The following is a 24,714-nucleotide window of genomic DNA, read 5'->3' as shown; positions in this document are numbered from 1 at the left end:
AGTGGCAAAGCGAGCAAGGGACCCACGTCTGGGCATACCCTTCCAACTTAGGGCGAACAAAGCGATACCAAAGGGGATGATGCACAGAGCGTTTGCGCAAATCCAACACTCACTCCCAGTCAACTGATCTTGGTTTAATCTATCATCATTCTTTAGCTCACTCCACCACCCGAGTTCTGTACGATACTGGTAAACTGGCACTGTCTGGGAAGCTTGACCTAAAAGTACTTTGTGCAGTGCCCATAAGGGTATATACATATTACTCTGAAAATGTAGCAATTTATGTGTTGTTGAGAATTACAGTGTTACTAAACAACTTTTTACAAGCCCTTAAATATTTTGCAGTCCTTTCAGAGTAAGACGTTTCATTGATTCACAGAAAAGCATTATTAGTTGTCCAGTTTGAGTGCTTCACATTAAAGGCCACATTCTACCAAATACGTTTTGCCTACTAAATGAACCACAGTGTAAAATCCCAGACTCATCCAGTTATTTTATTTTTGCCAATTCAAGTTCTCTCACTTTTCTCAATTTTAAGAGTTAAATGTTAACCATTGGCAACAGTCATCTTTGTTCCTTCTTGCTACTGTCTGACACATTGCAAGTGGAAATGAGGCACACAATGCTTTGTTACTTTATGCGGAGTACTCATCCCAAGGTATCAGTGCCAGACTGGCCATGGCGGGCACCGGGCGTTTCCCCAGTGGGCCGCCAGGGTAGGGGCTGGTTTTGGGTCCCAGGGAGGCAGTTTTTGTTACCAGGGCCTGTAATATCGTCCCTCTATAACAAAATCGTCCAAAACCAACCCTTGCAAAGAGTTCGGCCACACCACCTCAACCACCCTGGAGGTGCCAGTGCCGGTTTCGGTTCCCAGTCTGGCCCAGCAAGGTATTAACATAATGAAACAAAGCATTAAGTGCCTCTTTACCATTTGAAATTTGTTAGGGTACTCAAAAATCTGTGAGAAATTCGAGAATGGGGCCTTCAGAATAGCCCACTCATAATGCGGCTCAATAAAGTGGTGCAGCTCTTTGAACAAAATCCTTTACTTGTAGGAAGCACAGAAGAGATTCTGCCGTTGAGGCAAAAAGGCTCAACTGAGCCTGGAAAAGAAAGATCATTGTAACACTGTCCGTCTTTAAACGATGGTGTTTCGTGTGCCATCAAAAGCTGCAAGATAGGTTCATGTTGAGAGAGGGATCCTACTACAGGCATGCAGCGCTAAGCACATAACACCACTGAGAACAGTATATTATTGCCTTTTTTTCCGAATATGTCTGATCATTTATCTGTTATTGCACTTTGTACCTCACTGTCTGAAACCACTAAAGTTGCAGATGAAAGTGGGCCCTGGTAAAACAGATACACAGTTGCTGGTTTCAGTATTCACTGATGCACATGTTGCCCGAGCCACAATAGTTAAATCTGCCATCAAGCATTGCAAGTAAAGAATTTGAAGATATTGTTTTGCTTGTGGCAGAAAGTAACTCTTTCATTTGTTCCTAGCTAAAGAATAGCAGAAATATAGGTTCGGAAATGGAGGGACAGTCCAACCCAATGCATAGGAACGGAAGCATCTTTCTTACAAAAAGCAAGAAGTATTTTAAGAACCCAATGAGAACTCTTGGCAGATGGAGGATCTATGGTAGGAGGTAGGGTGGAAATAAAGAAGCAACAAAGGGCATGATGGAGTCCCATTAGGAGATCCCTGTCATCTCTAAAGGGCCAATAGCAAGAGATAAAGACCTCATTAGGACTCACAAGATCCACAGAAACACTCCACTCCTGAGCATTTCACCCAGCCCACATCATCATTGGGTGAAGTACAGATAAGAATTGAGGAAGGAGCTTGGGAAACAGGAATTAAGTTACATTACCCTAAGAAATTGTAACTTCGGGGGCAGACGTAACATGGAGATAATGAGGCACTTGTAAGACCATGGAGCCTGATCATTCAAGTGAACTATTTGTTCTGTTTCCATTTTTGGGTAAATTCTTCCTGGCTTTAACTGTGTCAGGGACGAGCAGTTAACTATATAAATTAGATCAAAATAGTACAGTGGCTGCATGATGATCTGGATTCCAATACAAATATAGTTGTGTGATGATAGTGTTTACAGAGCATGCAAAATGCGTCAGATCATCAGATAATAATTCGGTATGTCACAGCTACAGAGTTTTAGATGTTTGTTTGTGGAAAAGATGTAATATTTTATTTAGCATAAGGAACAGCCATTTTGGCTAGGGTGTCCATTTAAGTTTCCTTCATAATTCTTTGTTCTTTTCACTCTGCTTGTGTTATCTATTTTTGTTGACTTCCTGGCTCAGCCAAAGCAATGTACGTGCTTGTAGCTGCCAGTGCACCTGGTCATACATGTTAACTGTCAATCATTTACTGCTGCCATAAGCATTTCTGCTCCCCCTCCCACTTTGCTGACCAAGTGGTTATTCATCTGCCCTTGTTTGCTGATAACTATTTCCAAAACGTGTTCTTCCTATTTCTGTTCACATGCTTACAGTGCAGAAAACCTGTATAAAAGACCTGTGTTCTGTGATTTAAGTGTACTACCTCCTTGCAGCACTTAAGAGTGCTGTGTGGACATGGTCCCACTCATGAGTGATTAATAAACTTGTTATTTATTCCAACTCCAGTGCTGATCTTTATTTTGTTGGTCTCTGGACCCGTGGACAAAAGGGTGACCCCTGCACCAGTGTACCCCTAAAAAAGGTACATTTCCACATGTTGATGAAGACATTTGACTGCAACACTAAATACAAAGAGTGGGCTTTGGGTCAGCCTCGTTCCCCTTACTGGAATTGGAATGCATTTGTCTTGTTTGAGTTCCATACTCTATTCACTGGCTTTCCTCACTGTTTGTTCTGCCTCTAGAGCATTCCTTCTGTGCATCATTTCTGACTGGATGACTTGTATCCATCCACAGCTGATATGAAAGGATTGTTTTTTTTATGTATCTTCCGCTTTCTTTGCTCTCTTTTCTGCCCTACTTTATTTTTGATGTATTCATTAGTTTGTTGATTTTGAGAACCTAGCAGCTGCACCCTGTTACTGGGCCATTCACTTTTGGCCATTTACTACAGCAACGTAAACTACCCCCCAACTTTTTAATTATTTGTTTACTTTTTCTTTGTTTATTATTTTTGTGAGGGCCTATCAGCTGCTCACTCCTAACAGGTCACTTGCTTGTCCCCATTTGTAAAGTGTCCCATACATACGTAATTTTTTTAAATTTACTGATCTGAAATGTCCACCATCTTGAAAAGGTAAATTAAGAATAAAGCGTATATGAAATGAATCATGAAATAGCTGCCACGCGTGAGAATGTGAGCTCATATGTGGCACCCATCTTAAAATCATTTATTTCTATACTTTCACCAAAACCATTCCAAGATGTCCAAGAATGCATCCATACTCATGAACACGCATACTCGACCATCTTGGAATGCTTTTCGGCCATAAACTGGAGTGTTGCACTTACATTAAAAAGCGATAATTACTGGGTTTATCAATGATTGTTTTTTATTTTTATCGTCATCTCCAATCACTGCAGGACTCTGCAGGAACAGAACATTGGTGCTCCCTACAAGAGAATGGTGAATGGTCAGAGTCAAACAGCTGTCACATGGAACACATCGCTGTAATTTCTAGTAGGCATGTAAGATAATGACTGAAAAAAGTGCAGGATAAATATTAGAGGTTTAGTCAAACTTTAAAAGGAAACAATATAGCACAGTGACTAGAGAAGGCAAGACTGCTACTGCATAAGACTTAGACAGTCTATTTTCTGTGATATAAGATCATGGCAATGCAGGTGAGTTATTAGATCATAGGTGTCTGCTTGGGGACTATATAGGAAACAGCAGATAACTACAACATCAAAAGAGGCTTGCAGGGCAAAAGAGTTGATATTGCAGTTGCCTTTTTCCTGGCAGTATCTCACTTTGTTCAGAGAAGAATATGCTGAGCATACTAAAATAAAACATTACTATGACAGAACAGTATATTCTAGCAGTGGGGTTATTCTAGGCTAGCCAAAACCAGCAATGAAAAACAAGATGCATGTAGCAGCACTATAAATTAGCTTCATTTTGTGACAGATTTGATTAAGTTCACATTATGACAGTGTCGTTTTGGTTCAAAGGACAAGTGTCATTTTTTAACCCCTTGGACACTGATGACGGAATCGCTCCATCATCAGCTGCGGGTGTGCTGTGCTGATGACGGAGCGGTTCCGTCATGGCCCGCTCGGAACGCCTGCGGGCGCGGATTCCGCGCCTGCGCTGAACGTTCTATTGAGCGGGGCGGGCCAAGACGGAACCGCTCCGTCATGAGCACAGCTGAACTGAGGCTGGTGACGGAGCGGTTCCGTCACCAGCATGCGGCCGCCGCGCGGCCGCCCTGCCCCCTTAGCACTGCGGCGGAATAGCCGCTGCAGTGAAGGGGTTAAGTATAACCTCCAATCTAGTTTCTGCTTTATCGGTTTTGAGCAGATTTATTGCAGTTTCGTGCCATTTACAGGTATGTAACTGAGCAAAAGTGAGGTGAGATCCTGAAACTTGGTTGTAGACGAAAAAACACAGCTGAAATATATTATTGACCATACAATATAGTAATACTGAAAGAATATTGTTTATAAAATATTTATTATATAAAATATAACTTAAAAGAACAGTTGTTAGGTGCCATCCATTGCCCTTGATTTTCTTTGAACAGGTACGAACAACGTGCACACTAATTACAAAATAAAACAATAAAAAACAGTTGGTTTCAATCTTCCTAGATTTTCCCAAACACACGCCTTCTTTAAGATACATATTAAAAATAAGCTGGTTTAATGTGTTGCCCAGAACAATACGGTAACGCTAAAAATGTTAATTACAATGCTGTTTATCAGCTTGAGTAGTTCATCTGTCACATGCTGCATACATTTCTCCTAATGGAACGGTAAGAATATTACTGACTTTACTGTGCTAATGCCTGGTATGTTAAAGATGAGTCTGTCTCTCTGTCTCTGTCTCTCTCTCTCTCTCTCTCTCTCTCTCTGTAAGTACAGAAGAGGACATAGGCAAATTTAGCACTGAATCATGAGTGTGTCAGCACTGCACTGCCAGGAGGCAGAGTTTGAAGTCTTATGCTGGTGACTGTCTAGTGTTTTTTCTAATTTGTGATTCGCCAGTTTCCAAGGAACGATGCTGTTATGGAAGATAAACAAAGCGTTAAGGTGCTGGTGTCAATGGTAAATGACTGAGGAGGTGGCAAGAATATGTCAAATATATTGTTTTTTAAGTCTGGATGAGTGTTCGCGCTATGGAGGCACATCATGCTTCCATAGTGCCGCCAGACCGCGCCCACCATATTCAGGAGATGCTTGTTACCTCAGAGGAAGAAACTGCATGAAGCAAATAAAGATAAAATGTTGAGCTCTACAGCAATGCTTCAATTTCGTCAATCTTCTGCTATTGCTATTAAAGGAAGCTGTCCTGGTGTTCTCCATTAAAGGAACTTGTTGTTGTTTTAAGAAAATTTCCCAAAAATAATGACTTTTTTACGCAGAAAAATTGGTTCTTTTTTGTCCAATACTGCTAGGCTTTACATAGCTATGCATGCGCAGTAGTTTTAATTTTCTAAAGGCTAAGTGACATTTATATGGGAAGATGTAGAAGAATAAAAGTTTGAGGATAAAAATGAATTCTTTAGTTTCAAGTCCCCTGCTTTAATGCAACAAACACAGAGATTTCTGGTGCTGTAGATATGGAAGGCACTGCAGCTAAATCTTTTAAGTGAGTTGCACACAAAGCATGGGGCCCTATGCCCTGTAGCTAACAGTTTTCAGGTGCCGCGTCTCGAAAGATCAACTTGTCTACCCCTAATAAAAAGTCAACCAAAAAAGTATTCTACATTACTGTCTAAGTTTCTCTTCTCTTACCTTTCGAGGTCTTACCAAAAGAAATGAAAACTCTGAAACCGTTTATAGTGCACACTATACCAACAAACAAAGAATCAAGGAAAAATGGTTCTCTCTGGAAAAAAAGAGTATTAATTTGGAGCAAAGGATTTATAAAGTTTAGAATGTTGGGGAGATAGTTAGGAGGATGGATAAAGAGACTGAACAACTGAAGCGTCAGACAGAGGTTTTGGAACACAAGCTAGATGGAATAATCTTCCATTGCATGGTATTCCTGAAGGATTTGAGATTCAAAGACATAATTGCCTTTTTGAAAAATAATAGCCCTAAACTGTTGCCAGGGTTTACCCCCATGACCTTCGCACACAAAGAGGATATTGAACAGGACGGAAAAAGGTTTGCATAATGAAAGCTCTAGATCAAGAGGAATCATTATTCTTTTACCTCAGCATACTGACTTAAGGATGGTTCTTTTTGCAGCAAAACAACAGAAACAAATGCCATGATCAGGAAACAAAGTTTTCTTTTCACATGATATTTCTTTTTTAATTAATTTTAATAGATATCATACATGAAAAATCTCCTATACACCTCTATTCAAAAGGGAAGCAAAATCATTCCTGATTAGCAAATTGCTCCCTTAAATCCGCACAGGCACCGTACCAGTTCTACAACCTCTGACTAGCCTCTACTCTCCCATTAATGATACCTTCGACTCTATGACTTACGCGATCTCGAACAAGTTCTTATTGCTCAGATCAACCATCACTGCTGCAACATGCCAAACTTTGTTAATAATATGTTGATACTCTGTATGCTATGCTTTGCTAAATGTTCTATTCGCACTCTGTTTCTATGTAAAGCGCTTTAATATCCTAACCTGGGTCTGGTTGTCGCTATAGAAAACTCTAAAAATAAATAAATAAACATGCATTAAATAATTCATTTCGCACCATTGTGCCATTTTATTTTTGTGCTTATTATGTATATTAGCATTTCATATGTTCCGAACGAACATGCGTTCAGGGTGAAATAATATCTCGCACTACGCCCAGCACTACTATCCATAAATACCAGATATGGATTGCTTCATCCAGGTCTGTTTAGAATGACTTATAAGGACACATCATGCACATCTGAAGATCTTGTAAAATTCAAAGAATGTATTCAGCTCCACAAAGGGAAAGTTATGGATAATGGTAGAAATGGTGACTCACAGATGTCGTGTTCAGTATGTACCTTGTGAATTCGACGTAGTTTGATTCTGCTTTTATTATCATGTGATATATTGTAGACCATTGCGGGTTTATATCTTCTAATCCTTTAATTATACTCTGTGCGTTTCTATATTTTTCAGGATGCCTATTATTTTCCTGTTGTCTTGATATTTTTGCTTGAACGTTTGACTGTTGGATTTGTCATTTTATTCTTCATATATTTTTTCTTTATGGTTGCATTTTTCTACATTCTTCTTTGTTTATAGTTATATCTTTAGCATTGTAATGTTATCTTTTATCAACATTCATTTATTTGAAATAAAGGCCCAGTATATTAGAAATCTGTTTGATTTCCTAACTTATGAGTGTTTTCTTCTACTGTAATGAGTCTGTGCTTATTCCAATGTTTTTTTTCTTGAAATCATATCACCGAAGAAGAGCTTTTTTTTATATTCTACTTGTTGGACATTGCTTTTATGGTTAATGGTCCTATGGGCTCTTACCGTGCTTTAATTTATATTTACTGTGAATTGTTTATAATTCCCTAATTTCCATCTAACTATTGTTTTTGTTGTTTTTTTTTTCATTTTGTTGTCCCATCTCTACGTGCTCCTATGATGTTCCAATTTTCAACTTTATTGTTTTTGATTTCTTTATATGACATACTGTAGGTTTTCAGGTTAAGGTTTTATCTCACTTATGCATAGGTTATGAGTAATCACTTGGCACGCCAATGATCTACCTAATCCAATAAAATAGCGAAGGATATTTAATCATTTAGCTAAATGATACTATCAAATTGCAGTTTAACAAAAGTCCTGCTTATCAAGTGATGACATACATAAGTAACATATGCCTTGAGTAAGGGTTGCATTTAATTCATCAGCAGTGGATCTATGCCATAAATCCCTAAATTTGGCAACTGGTAAAATAGAGGCAGATACTGAAGGGAGGTTATTTTTTGTTGGATTTGAGGCAGGATGGAGGACCCATGGCTATAGTGAATGTGTACTGCCCAAATAATGTTAACATTTGTTTCCTTTTAAACTTGTGAACTGCTCTCATGATCAACTTATTGTTGGAGGTGACTGCCACCAATTATGGACCCTATTGTGACAGATCTTTGAAAGTGTAACATGTTCCAAATGCGAGTCAGAAGAGTATTCTCTCATAAAAGGCACTGATTGGCTCATGGAGAATGTATAATTCTCAAGTTAAAAAAGTTTACTTTTTATTCTACGATTTACAACTCTCAATCAAGAAGTGATTTTATTTAAAATAAATGGAGTTATGGTGTCCTTCAAAGCTTACTAAATGTTGAGATTTAGGCCACTTTCATTACCAATCACTCCTATTAGTCACTGTTTTTGATATTGTACCGGATAATGTAAAGCAGAAAGGATGTATCTTTAAACATTATTTCTTCAAAGACAGTTTGAGAAGTTTGCTAATGAGTAATTTGATCTTAATCCAGTACAAGATATTTCAGTCACCACAATTTGGGATTCTTTGAAAGAAGTAGTGAGGGGATTTATTGCTAATTATTATTCCTCTAAAAAAGAGAATGAGGAAAACGAATCTCAAGTTACACTGAATATTAAAAAAAAATTAGAGCATCAACATTCTAATAATAAGCATTGCATGGATTGTCTTATCAATTTAAAACTGAATTTAAACAGGAGACCCACTAAAAGTGAGCGTGGGTTGCCTCTCAAAGTAAACGTGAGAACTCATGGGGAGAGGAATAGATTGGGTAAATTACTGGCAAAATATCTCAAACTTGGAAAATAAATTTCTAATGTTGAAAACATTAATGACCCAGATAAAAGAGTACTTTCTAAAGATACTTATATAGATAACAGTGTTGCCAATTTCTATTAACAACTTTATAATCTGGAATCCTTTTCTGTGGCTTTTTCATTACATTGTTTATTAGACTGTTATTTTAAGTCTTATCCTAGAGATGACAGTAAACTTGCAGTCAAATGAGATGGATAGTGAGTTAGAGAAGAATTTTTTTAAACTTTTAAAAAACTACATAGGAGAAAAACAGCTGATCCTGATGCATTTTCAGGGGAATTTTACTAACAGTTTTCTTACATTCTTCTAAATCACTACCACTCTCGAACTATTTTGTATCCGTTGATAAAACTGGTGTCATTTTTAGAGACCATGTTGCGCTTAATCCTAAAAAAAGAAGAACTCTCATTATTTTGCATAATAATTTGCATCGCAAGATTTTCACAAAAATATCGGCCATCCATCTAGAATGTTTCATATTAGAATTGGGTAGGGAGTAGTCGGGGTCTGTCAAAGCTCAGTATATATTTGACAATTTTGGGACTGTCTTAAATATTATTGCTGTGACCTCCAATAATAATCTTTTAATAGCAACTATAGCCTTAGATGCTGAGAGGACCTTTGATAGAAGCGTAGGTTTGGTCTGGAAATGGTTAAATTCATTACATTATTATATAGTTCCCCTAGGACATCTGTTTTTGTAAATGGAATCCAGTCACTGTATTTTTCACTTACTAGTGGCTAAAAGCAAAGAGGACCACTTTTTCCCTGGTTAATTATTTTAGCCTGATTGACATTTTTCGAAAGAATGAGACATTCTGTCTTTAATTTAGATTTTCAATATGCAGAAAGGGTGGCTACATTATTACCTTATACTGACATGTCATTTTACATATCCAAAACAGACCTAAATTACTTGTTTTTATCAAGGAATTACATAGATTTTCTACAGTTTCTGTGTTACCTTTAAAAAAAATTCACCAGAAGGAATTATTTCTAGATTGTGGGTTAGAGCTGAACAGGAATAAAATTAAATATTTAGGAGTCCTTTTTGAGACAATTCCATTCAAGCCACATTAAAACTGTATATGATGGAAATTGTATCTAGGGTTAAGACACTGACTGAAATGTTGTTCTCTCTGTTGGTATACTGGTGGGGTAAATTAGATACTATTAAGATGATGATTTTGCCTCTGATTACTTTTAGTTACCGGTCTTGATCTCTACACTATTCTCTAGGAAGATTGACAGTATTTATCCAGATTCTTATGCATTTGGAAAAGAACAAGTACATCTTTAGAAAAGTGCAAGAGACCACAGACAAGTAGTGTTGTTAATTTTCCAAATTTAGCATCATATCATTCTGCTTTCCGGCTGAAGCAGAGCCATGCAGGTACTGCCTTCGACGTTCTCGTTGCCGCCCTAGGAATGCAAAAGAACTGACCGCCAGACGAGGAGAAAACTCTGCATTGTGCAGGTGGTTCTTACATGGATTTGGCCATGCAAGAGCGAGGCTGTCCCGCTCCAGCACCACCAAACTCATAATAAGGCCCTAAGACAATATGTAAAGATATAGATTGGCTTACCATCTCATATTTTCTCTTAGGGATACTGTTCATATGTCACAAAGATGTAGAAGTTTGTGTCTCCAATACTAAGGTATTCCTGTGTTTGATTAAACTTTTAGAGCTGATATTCTGTCAAAGAGACAACGGTTTTTGAACTACACTTTGGGGCCCAATACGATTTCGTGTGCACTATCTCGGAATTGGGACGGGGCAACATGCAGTCGGCAATTCCGCCTCTGATGCTACCGATTACTGTTTGGTCGGATTCCCATTGTTTCCTATAGGAGCTTGTGTTCCACCCGACAACACAGGCTAATATGGGTAAATGGGGTGTGTGTAAAACCCTGCACCCTGTCACGAGCTCCCCACGGTGCCTGCCACACAGTGCAGGGTTTTACAGGGGGAGTCCCTTTGGTACCCCCTTGGCCCCCAATCAGAGGCCTCAAGAGGAAGGGGCCCTGCTAGGGGCCCTCAAAGTCATTTTCTGACAGCCTTTCCGTGTCTGACAGGTCGACTCAGAAAGGCTGTTGGAAACTGGCATCGTAATCACAAGGTCAAAAACGCTGTTCATGGAGGTGTATGATGCGGTTCTGATCAACAAGAATTCTCCGAGAGACAGTTGGTACCGATTCGGAATGACCGCCGAGTTTACATTCCAACCGCGAACATCGTAATCGGTCGGGCGGATTGTAAATCAACTGAGTCTGTTGTAAGATTTCCAACAAGGTTGAGGAGATTCCGACTGTAGGGATGAGACTTTCCGCCTGACATCGTAATCAGCCTCTAAATGTTACAATACTTTTTTAACACTTGGGAGTACAGTAATTTATTGGAAAAGATGGAGGTAGAGGGAATTTTGTTGAGTTTATCAACTAGATTGTGACAAATCATTGGTTCCTTTCAAAGAATTAAAATAGCTGTATGATCTCCATGAGATTTAAAAAGTCACTATGACAAACTCTCAATACATATTAAACAGTTAATAAAGATTAATGACAGAGTTTCAAAATTCTTCTTGTGTTTTATCAGAAAGAACTTTGGGGAAAAGGCCCTTATTTTTATACATCTAAGATCTCATTATTTTGAGAGACTGAAGTCAGCAGTCAAGGTTCGATGGAAGTCGTATTTAAAGGAAATGTGGTCACTTACTTTATGGAATCCACTATGGTTCATCATTTACTCTACCTAGCTGATCGGTTTGTACCACACAAGCTTTTTTTCTATAGCAGATGATATTTTACACTAGTTACTTTAGGTAAAATTAACATTTTCAGTCATGAGAACTGTTGGACCTATGATACAGGATATATCACTTATTTCTTTTTTCTTTGCCCACATGATCAATCTTTCTGGATTTAAGTGTACGAGACAATGAATGAGATTTACTGTTCTATAATATGCTGCCCTGTCACTTGTGTAGTTTTGGGAAGCACACATGCATTTTGGTTAAATTCGTATATGAAAGAAATGTCTTCAAATGTACAGTTAGCTTCGGCCATGTTAATTATCACTACTAACTTGATGTTTCTTTCAAATCATGGTGTAGTGTGGAATGTCACAATAATAGACTAGAAAGAGTTAGCACAATGTTGGTTGACTCAGCTGTTAAAAGAGATAGGTTTTGATTACGCTTGGCTTCCTTTCTATCTAATTATTCTAGTCTTTTGTTTAATAATTCAAACGTTCGTAAACCTTCTTCAGATAGTAAGCAGCAAACTGTTATTTATTATGTTATCTCTTATGAAATGCATTTGTTTGTATTATTATTAAATTGCATTCCTTTGAATTATGGTATGAAGCATTTGGAATTTAATTGGTAGTAATTTTCTAATGAATTTGGTACTCTTTCCCTCCCTTCCTTCCCTTTTGCTCCATTTTCCCATACCCCTTTTTTCGTTTCTTAAGTTCTATGTTTATTAATAAAAACAGGGTAAAAACAGTGATTTGTCTCACTTCAACATACTGATTATTTCAAATTTCTATATGAATTATTATTACAAAATTTTTGGTTCCATATTTTTACATCACATTTCTTTGTTAAACATAAAAAGAACTGTGGTGCCAGGCACTAACAAACTGCAAGAATGGAATATAAACAGCCTTAAGTTTAAGAATGTAAGCTTCACTTTTGTCGACAGGCTGGAGTCTAAATATGTTTGTCTAATGGAGGATAATGTATGCAGAATACATCCTTGACAAATTATCAATCCCTAATACATACTTTCAATAGAGCTATGAGCAGTGAAATGGGCAGAGAGAATAGATGTTACCAATTATCAACATTTAATCTTTTTTACTATTACTGAGAGTAGAGAGTTGTGATCCATCTTCCACACATTTAATGCAATAGCAGCTTAAAATATGTTTGAGTAGATCGACGTGAGAAATTAAATTGTTGGTTGAGGGGTGTGTGAGCCCTTTTCAAACTAGCCACAATGCTTGTCAAGGTAAACCACAAAAAGTCACTAAATTAACCTGTGCTTAACCCTGTGGTGACTTGGCACAGAAGCAGTAAGGCTTAACTTAGAGGTCATGTGTAAAGTATTTATGCAGTACTTAAACAGTAATAAAGTGAAAACTCAACACAAGAAAAATCCAACACCAAGTTAGAAAAATATAATAACATATAATAAACTATTTGACACCAAAAAAAACAAATCCTATCAGTTGCACAGGAGATATGCAATTTTAAAGACTTAGGGTATGTTTAACATCCATGGCCATCTGGTTGTGCTAGAACAGGGGAAGGTTACAAGTTCAGGCCGACCATGGAAAAGCAGTTGGCCTCAACTTGCAACCCTTCCTCGGTCTATAGGGACCAGGTGAAAAGGTTAAACTCTCAATGCCCAATGTGAAAAGCGTCATGGATGGTCGCCACTGGAGCGCCAAGAGCGGGCTGGGCATCATGGATGGTCATAGTCATATTACGAAGATACTGTAGGGTGCCACAGATGGTTGTTGCTCGAACTTCCCGTTGATGGTCATCACAGGCTGCCTTTGCTGTAGCACGAAGTGCAGATCTCACACAGTCACTGGCAGTCGCTGTAGCACAAAGAATGGGGTCCACCGGAGCTTTCTGTTGGTGGAGGTTGCGGGGTGCAAGATCTCGGAGCGAACAGGCATGTTTGCAGTCATGAAGAGCACAGAAGGTCAGGAGTTCACCCTTTTTCTTCTGAGAACTACACTCTCATGCCAACAAAGGGGCCCAGGACCTGGGAAGGTTCATCTTGGAGAACAGGGACTCACTCTAGCAGAGGCCAGCAGGGCTCAGGCACGTTCAGCTGCAGGTCCAAGCATGTCCAGTTGTAGCAGGTCAGTTGGGCAGGTGCAGGGAGGCCTCTAGAGCTTGTTATGTTTCTGTAGCTCAGAACAGGAGTCTCTCTACCTGGGAGGAAGGTATTGAGTCCAGTCTTCCTTCTCAGAGTGCAAGACAGGCCACAAGCAGCAGGACAGTCCTCTGGCAGCAGGGCAGTACTTCTGTAGTATCCACAGGTCCAGGAGTGTACTCAAGAGTAGTTCTGAGGCTCTTAATTTTATACCTGATGGGAAGTTTGAAGCGGAAGAAATCTCTGAAGTTACCATCTGCCTCCCCCACACAAGGGCTCTGCTATTCTCTGCCTCCCTGCCCTTGCCCCAGGATGTCTGGAGTCACAAAAGGTTCATGTGAAATCCTTTGTGTGTGAGCTAAGGCAGTGATTTTGAAGTGCAGATGGGGGTTGTGCTGCTTCCATCTCTCTATTGTGTGACTGTCTGGGAGGAATACATAAAGGCCAACTACACCTAGCCATGTAACCCAGGAAACAGGCTGCAGGAAACAAATCGTTAGGACAAGAACATGCCAACTTTCTAAAACCGGCAATTCCAAAAATGTGAATTAAAATCTAACATTACCATTATAAAGTATTTTAAATTACAATTACTTAGACACTAAGTAGGATATTTCTACCTGCTCCCCCTAAAAAGTTATGGCTTATTAAATGTAATAAGATAATCCAATTTTACCCCATGGGAGAGGTAGGCCTCACAGTAGTGGAAAATAAGTTTGTGAGTTTTTCCCTACCAGGGCATGTAAAACTTAATTGCACACATCCAGCTTTTTAAATACAATGCACCTTGCCCTATGATCTGTCTAGAGCCTACCTAGGAGTGACATATATGCATTACAAAGAGTGTTTTAGGCTAGGCAACAGGTTTATTTTGCCACGTCCAACTGGCACTTTAACAGTGCACACAGACTGCAACGGCAGGCCTGGAACATGTTTAAGGGGCTACTTAAGTGGGTGGCATAATAAGTGCTGCAGGTCCACGCAGTGACAGCGTTCGGAGAGTTCACAGCAAGGACCAGGAAGGCCATAGTTGCCACGGAATTCGAGGATTAAATCACGACCGAGGCGCATATCCATGATTCAAATGGACCCGATTTAGACGACTGACCCCGTTTCCAACCCCAATTACCCCTTTCAACTCTGACCCAAACCTAGCTCACACGATCACCTGGAACGCATGAATTAAAATGTAACTACAAAATCCTCTCCATCTTCGAGTGAAGCAATCAACACCCCTTGAAACCAACTGTGAGTACTACGGACACTCCTCCTATGCATTTACCTGCTTTTCTAAAATATTTCAGACTGCTCACCCTGTCCTGATGATGATCTTGACTCAATAAAGATCGAAATGTGGTCGTCACCCCCCAATGAAAATCCCCTCATTGTATATATTTTTTAGTGGATTTCTTTTTGTAGTCCAAGTGATATTTCGTATATTTTCACTTTCACTCAGTCACGTTACACACCTTTGTCACTTATGTGAGCACCTGAACGTATTTTTGTAATTTGATTTTGCTAAATGTAATTAAAAATACACATGCTGCCCTACTTACTCTGCTCCTTATTGATTTAGTTTCTAGACAAAATAACTCCCTGCTTGTCCTTGGACCTAATTAGGCCACCCCCGAACCATTGTCTTTCTTACATATACTATATACCCAGGTTCGCTTAACAGGGTACCGTTGTTTTCCCTAAACTACCCCGCAGAGCCACTAGAAGCATTTAATTTACAGGCCCTTGGTATATGGTAACCACTTTACCAGGGGCTTATAAGTAGATTAAATATGCCAAATATTTGTAGGTAAATTTTAACATGCAGCAGAACAGGAGGAGTGAATTCAAAAGGTCTGGGGGTGACCCAGCAGAGAGGGCCAAGTCCAACAAACGTGCTCTGCCTTCCTACACTTAAAAATATAGGCATGTTTGTTGATCAAATAGAGTGAACGGAACCTTCAGTCCCATTTCTAAACAGAGACTGGTTTAAGAGGACCCTTGTTTCAAAAACAGAAGAACATGATCGAGTTGCCAAGCTAGAATGTCAAGTTGTCTATGCAGAGCACTTTACCAAGGGCTATGTCCTCTGAATAATCTCTTGAACCCAGTACAACTGCCACTGCCACTGCCACCTACAGGTTTAGGGCTGCTTCACTGCATGTGATCACATTTGTCTTATGAGCATCACTTAAGATAATCCTAAGTCTAAAGCTGTGTTGAGTTTTTACACTTTCTTTGCTTCAGCCTCTCCTTCCAAATGTCTGAGGCTAACAACTCCTGGCCACTTAGGCACTTAGCCACTTAGGCATACAGCTCAAGGGCAGGCCAAGTAACGGTGATCCAGGTTGGGCCGCTTCAGGGTCCGCAATGCATCTTGCCTAGGCTGCTTGGCATATCATACCAGGGCTGCTTGATACACCCTTCTCAATCCTCTTGATGGCAGAGGCCTTCCACTGGGACCACCAAATGCATTCTGATGGCCAATTCAATGCATTCCACTCAGTCTTCTTGATGCAATAAACACGGGCTGCTCAAAGCACCGTACTCACACACGTGAGGTATTTTGCCCAGACTGGTGAATGCATTCTGTCCAAGTTGCTCAAATTATCTAAATCCATTCTTTGAGGTGGCTCTTAACAATTGAGGCTTGAGATTTGTTGGGGACTTGCAGCAGGTTTCAAGAGAGATCTGCTTTGGTGGGAATATTGTTCCAGTCCTGGGGCATAGCTTAAGAAGGCTTGATTATGAGACTTCCCTTTTTTGAAATGGTGTAGTTCCCATCTGGGAAGGCCTGGATCCTGGCATTTAGGCGACTGCCATATATAGCAATTGTCTCTGTTAGCCAGCAGATATTCTGCTATCACAGTCTTGTAGCAGAACTTAAAGAATGGAAGCAAATTAAATATTTTTAGGGTTGGGGGGTGAGATCCAAGTTGTGTTAAAATGTCATGAGTAGTGCAATAGTATGAAGGATACCTTTCTTGGGTACCACCGCAGGGTATTGCTGACCATCCATGTGTGAAGAGAAACAGCCACAACAGTTTACTGAAAGTGAGAGTTGGCAGGTAGAAGCAGGAACCAGCCTACTGCTTATTTGCAACATACACCTGGAAGAATAAGCCTAATCAACCAGTTTGGTACAGACTGTTCCTATAAGGAGCAAGGTTTATACTGAAATACATAAGAAAGGCCTTTGTCTAGAATGGCATAGTGGGTGAAAAATAATGGACTAGAATGCGACCCTGAGAGATTGCTAGTGGCTGAGATTATTTCAATCATTCTATTCTTCACCTTGTTGTTGTTGCTGATGCCCTATGTGTGCCAGGTATGTTTAGAGGTGGATTCTGTGCTCACCGTGCCATAGGACTCTATGTTATGTTATATTAATATGTTATGTTAATAACAACTTATAGAGTGCACGGACACCAGTAGGTTTCATGGCGCTAAGTCTGAGGGAAGATGCCAAAAGTTCCTATGCATAGGCTTACTCAAACAGCCAAGTCTTCAGGGTCTTCCTGAAGACCAGGAGATTATCACAGCTCCTGAGTGTCAGGGGAAGAGAGTTCCAGAAACTGGGGGCCAGGTAAGAGAAATAGCATCCTCTTTGCCGTTTCCGTTTGAATGAGGGGATTGTTACCAGATGGAGGTGGGCTGAACGAAGATTACGTGGGGATTTGTGTTTAGTGATCATACTTTTGATAAATCTAGGGCTGTTGCCGTGCAGGGCCTTAAAGGCTAGGCATCCCGTCTTAAAGGCTGCCCGTCGGGCCATCGGTAACCAGTGGAGTTTCGATAGTCCCGATCTAGCTGACTGCCATTTAGGCTCTTTAAAAATGAGTCTTGCTGCCTGGTTCTGAACAATCTATAATCGTTTTAATAGGCCCGCTGGCAGGCCGAGGTAAATTGCGTTTGAGAAATCGAGCCGTGAAAGTACCAGGGCTATCACCACCTGTATGAGGGCTAACTGTGTCAGCAGGTGGGCAATTTTCTTGATTTTCCATAGTTGAAAAAAAAACTGCAAGAGATCACTGCTCCTACCTGCCCTTTGAGCGAGAGATTGGCATTAAGAATAACCCCTAGGCTTTTAACCGAGGGGGAGGGAGTGGGGGGAGACCCCAGGTCCGCCGGCGTGTATTGCGGGCCCCAGCTGATCTCGCTCTTCCCAGGCAGCACTAATTCCGTCTTGCCTGGGTTGAGTTTCAGGTGGTTCAAGTCCATCCAACGCTGGATGTGAGACAAGGTCGCCTGGAACTCCGCCACAGAGTCCGGGGAACCTAGTGGGATTATAAGCGGAAGATCATCTGTGTAATTAAAAATGGTGATCTTCCTGTTTTTTAAAGAATGAATCAAGGGTCCAAGATATAAATTAAACAGTAGCAGAGATAGAGAAGAGCCCTGAGGAACCCCACAGGTGTAAGTAAGTTTGGGAGCAGTGAAAGTTCCGAGCCTGACTGATTGAGTCCAGTCGGGCAGGAAAGATTATATCCATCTGAGGGCGGGTTCTCTCAGGCCAGCCTGCTCGACACGGTTCAACAAGATGTTATGGCCGACTGTGTCGAACTCTATACCCTAACAATGAACCCCAAATAAGGTGAAACTGGTCTGGGGTTACTTGTGGTCCGTACGGGAGAGGGCCTCACGTGGCAATTTGGACTGAACTCTTTCCACGAAGAGCAGGGTCGTTGCCAGTGCTTAATTTGAGCCGGTGTTTTCCAGTGCTCAGCACCGGTACTTAATTGTCAACACTGGCGCTTGTGACAGCCTGCCACAAGGTGTCGCTCTCCAGCTAATTCAGAGATGATTACAGCTCTGTAGTGATTTGCATAAAGCGAGCCTCTCTCTAGAAAGGCATGGTTGTCGAGAAACAATTGACTGGAATGTGGCCCGGAGTGATTGCCAGTGGCTGAGCCTAATTCAAGCATTCCATCCACCACCTTGTTGTTTTTGCAGGACTGTGCTAAAGAAAGAAAAGGGTTTTAGTGGACAGGAAGTAGTGTTAACTTGTTTTTGCAGGACGACTAAGTGACTGTGGATGTAAACGCCGAGCAGTTTCTTGCACAGGGTGACTGTGAGGTCAGTCCATTGAGGTATATGGCACTGAGATATTCACAAATGTGTGGGTGAGGGAGGTTGTACGACAGCATTGAGTTTCTGGTAACTGTGAGCCAGTCAATGGACGAGACAAAGGTGTAACTTTAGAGGAGGATGTGATCTCTAACAATACTGTTAGGTAAAATTGCAAATCATCAGCATACTGGTGGACCAGGACCCAGTAGTCAACAAAGAGAACTCTCATAGGTTCCATGAAGAAACTGGAGTATATGCCAAGATTAGCCCCTCTTAGCTCATCACAGCTTGGTATGGTGATCATATTAATCCCTGGTAGTGGTGTGTTTCCAAAGTTGAATTTATCTTCTACATAATTTTGTAGTCTTATTCGAGTAATCCAGGTACTTTATGTGTTAATGAAGACTACATTTCCCTGAAAGCTTTGTTAGTGGTATAAAAACTGTGAATTGGAAAAGTGGTCTTCTGGTGACATGGAACAACAATATCAGCCTCTGTTTGGTTACCAATGCGCCACCAGTGTACTGGAAAGTGACTACTACCCAATATCGAGACTGGGTAAGGCAGATTTAACAAATAACCAGTCAGATGCATCAACCTAAAAACCGGTCGCAAACGGGCAGATTCTCAGAATCTGCCCCTTTGCGACCGGTATTTTAAGCATTTGGGATGCATCATCCCAAATGCAAAAATCGCAATTTAAGGAATCTCCAAATTGAGATTCCTTAAATTGCGATTGCATTTAAGGAATCCCAAATTGAGATTCCTTAAATGCAATGCATCAAAGTCAAAAAATTAGCGATTTCGCTAATATGAGTAGCAAATTACTATGAAGTTACACTTCATGGTAATTTGCAAAAACTTTGAAAAATACACTTTTGTGCATTTTTCAAAGTTTCATGTTGCGCACACACATGCCCTTAGGGCATGTGTGTGCACAACATATGTGCACAGATCAATTTCAGGGGTGCAACAGGGTGTCCTTTTGACACCCTGGCACCCTTGAAATTGCATTCTCAATTTGCGATTCTCTAATTGAGAATCGCAAATTGAGAATGTCTTCCCATTCATTCCTATGGGCCTCTAGGCCCATAGGAATGAATGGGGAGGTATTCCTTAATTGCGACTCGCAATTTGCGAGTCGCAATTATGAAATGAGTAGGAATCGCTATTTTTTTAGCGATTCCTACATGCATTGGCTTTTGTGATTCCTAAAAACGATTCCTTAAAAATCGCTATTTAGGAATCGCAATTCCATCTGTTGATGCATCTGGCTGTAAGTTGCTAATAATAATATCGCTATCAAATTGTCCCCGCAAACACAATTAAATATATTGTTTGTGACTATGCCTAAGTAGCAGAAGAAACAAGTTCACTATTTTAAGGAATAAGGGGCCAGATGTAGGAAGGGTATTACCGGTCGGTAACGGCCGAAATCGGCCGTTACCGACCGGTAATAGGCTTTTGTGATGTAGGGGGTCAATTTACAGATTCGGTAAATACCGAATCGGTATTTACCGATTCGGTATTTACCGAATCATCATTTACCAATTCGGTATTTACTGAATCGGTAAATGACATGTAGGAAGCACTTTAAACAGTGCTCATGTGCTTTAAGGATTCCTTATTTACCACCAACTATTAATTGGTGGTAAATAAGGAATACCTTTGCAAATGCACATCAATGCATTTTCAACTTTGCCATGTGGCAGACATACATCCCCTTAGGGCATGTATGTGTGCCACATGTGCACACAAGCACTAATCAGGGGTGCAACAGAGTGTCAAAGTGACACCCTGCCACCCTTGACTCTTTCCCTATTTTACCGAATCAGTATTTACCGATTCGGTAATTGCCATTCATTCCTATGGGCCTCCAGGCCCATAGGAATGAATGGCAATTACCGAATTGGTAAATACCGATTCGGTAATTACCGAATCTTAACGGTTCGGTAATTTTTACCGATTTTTTATCTACATGGCAATTATCGAATCGAAAATACAGAATCGGTAAAATTCGGTATTTTCAAATCGGTCATTTACAATTAACTACATCTAGCCCTAGGTTCTCTAAAACAAATGTGTCCACACTTAGGGCCAGATGTAGGTAATTCATGTTTACCGACTCTTAAATACCGAATTTTACCGATTCAGTGTTTAAGAGTCGGTAAATATGAAGGGGGGAGATGTAGGTAATTCGAATTTAAGAATTACCGAATCGGTAGGGTTCGGTATTTACCGATTCGGTAAATACCGAATCGGTATTGCCCATTGATTCCTATGGGCCATGAAGCCCATAGGAATCAATGGGCAATACCGATTCGGAATTTTCCCGAATCGGTAAATACCGAATCCTGCAATGGTGCAGGGGGTGTCACTTTGACACCCTCTAGCACCCCAATTCTGGACTTTTGTGCCATGTGGCACACAGACATGCCCTAAGGGCATGCCTGTGTGTCACATTGCACAGGTGTGCATGCACAGATGTGCATGCACACCTGAATTCGGTATTTTACCACCCATTTGGATTGGGTGGTAAACTACGGATTCTTAAGGGCCTGTGACATTCTTAGGAGTGTCACCTACATGTGGATTTACCGAATCGGTAAAATTACCGATTCAGTATTTTACAGAATCGGTAAATTTACTGAATCAGTAAATTTACCGATTCTGCAAAATGATGTCCCCTACATGCCAAATCCTAAATACCGGTCGGTAACGGCCGAACTCGGCCGTTACCGACCGGTATTTTCTCTCCTACATCTGGCCCCTAATCTGAAAGAGAGAAATTTACCAAAGCATAAAATCATAATTTTATGTAAAAGCCATCACATGTTCCTTGTAACCATTTCGACAGTATCAACGTGGGATCATCTTTAAAGAGGAGCTAAATATTGCTACCTTAGATGTCAACACGGTTTCATGTGCTGAAATACTTGGGATATCGATCAGACATGACTCAGGCCACTGCCTCACGAGCCTAATCTGCTATAGGACTCCGGGACATATCAACGCAACACAACAGCAGGAATTGATTGCCGTCATCAACAACATATCAATCTCACACAGCAAACTACTGGTACTAGGAGATTTCAATCTTTGGGATAATGACCAACTACACACGGCCTTCCACAATATCACCCACTCTTGGGAAAACTTAGGGCTGAAACAGTGGATAACTACCCCAACACATAAACAGGGAAATACACTGGATCTAATATTTGCAGCAGAGGATCTTATTACAATGAGAACAACGCTCCCAGTAGATTGGTCAGACCATCACCTCCTACTTTTTAACATTCACACCTTGACTAATACAGGACCTACTAATACACAGAGCAGATCCTTTATTGGACGCGATTGGAAAGGCCTGCTAAAAAGGAAAGAGAAAGGAAAGTTCAATCTCCATCACATTGGGAATTCGTTCAACCCAGAGAACGACATCACCACTAACTATCTCACGTTGTGTAAAGAAGTAACCAAAAAGCTCGACGATACTGTACCCCTGAAAGTAATCAGGAAAAGAGGAAGACCCTCCGCGCCCTGGTACACGGATAACCTGAAGGCACTGAAAAGAGCCTGTAAAAACGCCGAAAGGATGTGGAGAAAAAATTACTCGGAGCCGGAGAAACTGATATGGAGACAAACCATTGTAAGATATAAAAAAGATATCATCGCAGCCAAAACAAACTATTTCGCCGACTTACTACTCCACAGCTCTAATAAGTCCCGTGACACTTTCAGGATAATCAGAGAGTTATCCAATCCGGATTGTGCGAACAGTCAAATTAAGCCCTCACAAGAATTATGCGATGACTTAGCTTCCTTCTTTCAGGAAAAAATCACTAAAATCATTGAGTGAATGAAGGGTGCTTCCATCTCCTCTGAGCAGGATAATAGTAACCCCGAGAATAGGGAGAAGAGCGAAGACAACGCAGGACGACCCAACCCAAAGGCTACCTTAGAAAATTTTAAAGTCCTTACAGAACAAGACTTCACAAAAACTGCTCTTAATACAACCTCAGGGTCCCCTCTGGACCCATTGCCTCACAAAATAGTAAAGGAGTTCAGGGATGACCTTTTCCCAGTATTGCAACAGCTTTGCAATCAATCCCTCATTTCTGGCACAGTACCAAAAGAATGGAAATTGGCGGTTGTTACCCCCCTATTAAAGAAACCTAATCTAGACCCGAACTGCAAAAAAAACTACCGCCCTATATCGCTCCTGCCATACCCTATAAAGATCATAGAGCGGTGGGTCAGCAGATCCCTTGCCCTCTTCCTAGAAACCAACAACATCCTGGAAGAGGAGCAATTCGGTTTCAGACCAGCTCACGGAACCGAGTCAGCTCTGCTGACAGTTCTGGATGACCTGCGAATGAGGGAGGACAGGGGGGAATCAGCAATCCTAATTCTGCTGGACCTGTCCGCCGCATTCGATACGGTGAGCCACAACATCCTGCTGACAAGACTAAAAAACATTGGACTCGGCGGAGTGGCGCTCGATTGGTTTCACTCCTATTTAAAAGACAGATGGCAGGCAGTAGCCATCCCCCCATATCAGTCGGAATTTGTTAAAGTCCCACATGGCGTCCCACAAGGGTCCGCAATCAGTCCGATACTTTTTAATATATATATGCAACCCCTGTTGGGCATTATCAAGGCCCACGGTATTAGCGTGATCAACTATGCGGACGACACGCAGCTGATGATTTCCCTTGATGGTGCCCAGGCCAACTCACTCACGGCTTTCCATACCTGCATGGCAGAAATTACACTCTGGCTAAACCAGAACTCACTACAATTTAATAGTGATAAAACGGAAATAATGCACTGCGCAGTTGGCAGAATTACCAGAAGTCTACCCACCGATTTCTGGCCCTTGGACTCGGGGGAGTCTTTAACCCCAGTGAAATCAGTGAAGAATCTCGGAGTCAGCTTTAACGACTGCCTGAGCTTAGAGACCAATGTCAACAAGCAGATGAGTAGCTGCTTTGCTTTAATGAGAGGACTGCGAAAGCTGCTACCCCTCTTACCAGCGCAGGTCAGAACCACCATAGTTAGGAGCACCATTCTCAGCCGCCTGGATTACTGTAATGCAGTGGCGTCACTAGGGGGGTGCGGGGGGTGCGGACCGCACCGGGTGACACCCCTGACATGGGGTGACACCATCAATCAATCAGTTACGCTGTGTATGTAACACAGCTCAGTCTGCGGCCGGCAGAAGCTTAATGATGTAAATGAAAGCAATTCACTTTCCAACCATCACGTGAAAAACACCACAAGCAAGCACAAAAAAAAATCATCGCAGTGCAGAGATCGAAGTGCTAAACTGATTGGGCATATATAAGTCAAAGGGAAACACTTCTCGGGTATAAAAACAGTTTTCTGGGAAGGGAAGAGGTTACTTGAAATGAGAGGGTTCGGTATTGCTAGTCACTGAATTCAGGCAGGCAATGGACTGAAATTGCCCAGAAAGCTCCCAAGATTGAAATTCCCACAGACAAAAACAGATGACAAATTCCAAGTAATACTGTAGTTAAAAGAAATCGCTTTCTGTAATATCGGCTGTGTTTCGCAGGGCCCCGGGATGCAGGCGGAGGGGAGATGGTGCAGGCAGAAGGAGAGATGGTGCAGGCAGAGGGGACATGGTGCAGGCAGAGGGTGAGTTGGTCCATCCGGTAAGTTGTGAGGGGGTGACACCATGAGTTACCCGCACCGGGTGACACCACCCCTAGTGACGCCACTGCTGTAATGCTCTGCTTCTGGAATCCCCGGCCTATTTGATCTCCAGACTGCAAAGCATCCAGGCGGC

At 41.1% G+C, this 24,714-nt stretch overlaps 1 protein-coding gene across 1 annotated transcript in view; it reads right to left on the bottom strand.

Annotated features, from left to right (window-relative positions):
• RETREG1 (reticulophagy regulator 1) overlaps nucleotides 1–24,714 on the bottom strand; it is an 823,885-nt gene that overhangs the window by 435,473 nt on the left and 363,698 nt on the right. The gene's annotated exons all lie outside the window — the stretch shown is intronic.

The sequence above is a fragment of the Lissotriton vulgaris genome, chromosome 4_1, assembly GCF_964263255.1.
Source record: "Lissotriton vulgaris chromosome 4_1, aLisVul1.2, whole genome shotgun sequence".
Lineage (NCBI taxonomy): Eukaryota > Metazoa > Chordata > Amphibia > Caudata > Salamandridae > Lissotriton > Lissotriton vulgaris.
Note: the sequence above shows the minus strand (reverse complement) of the source record. Positions and strands in the feature narration are given on the sequence as shown.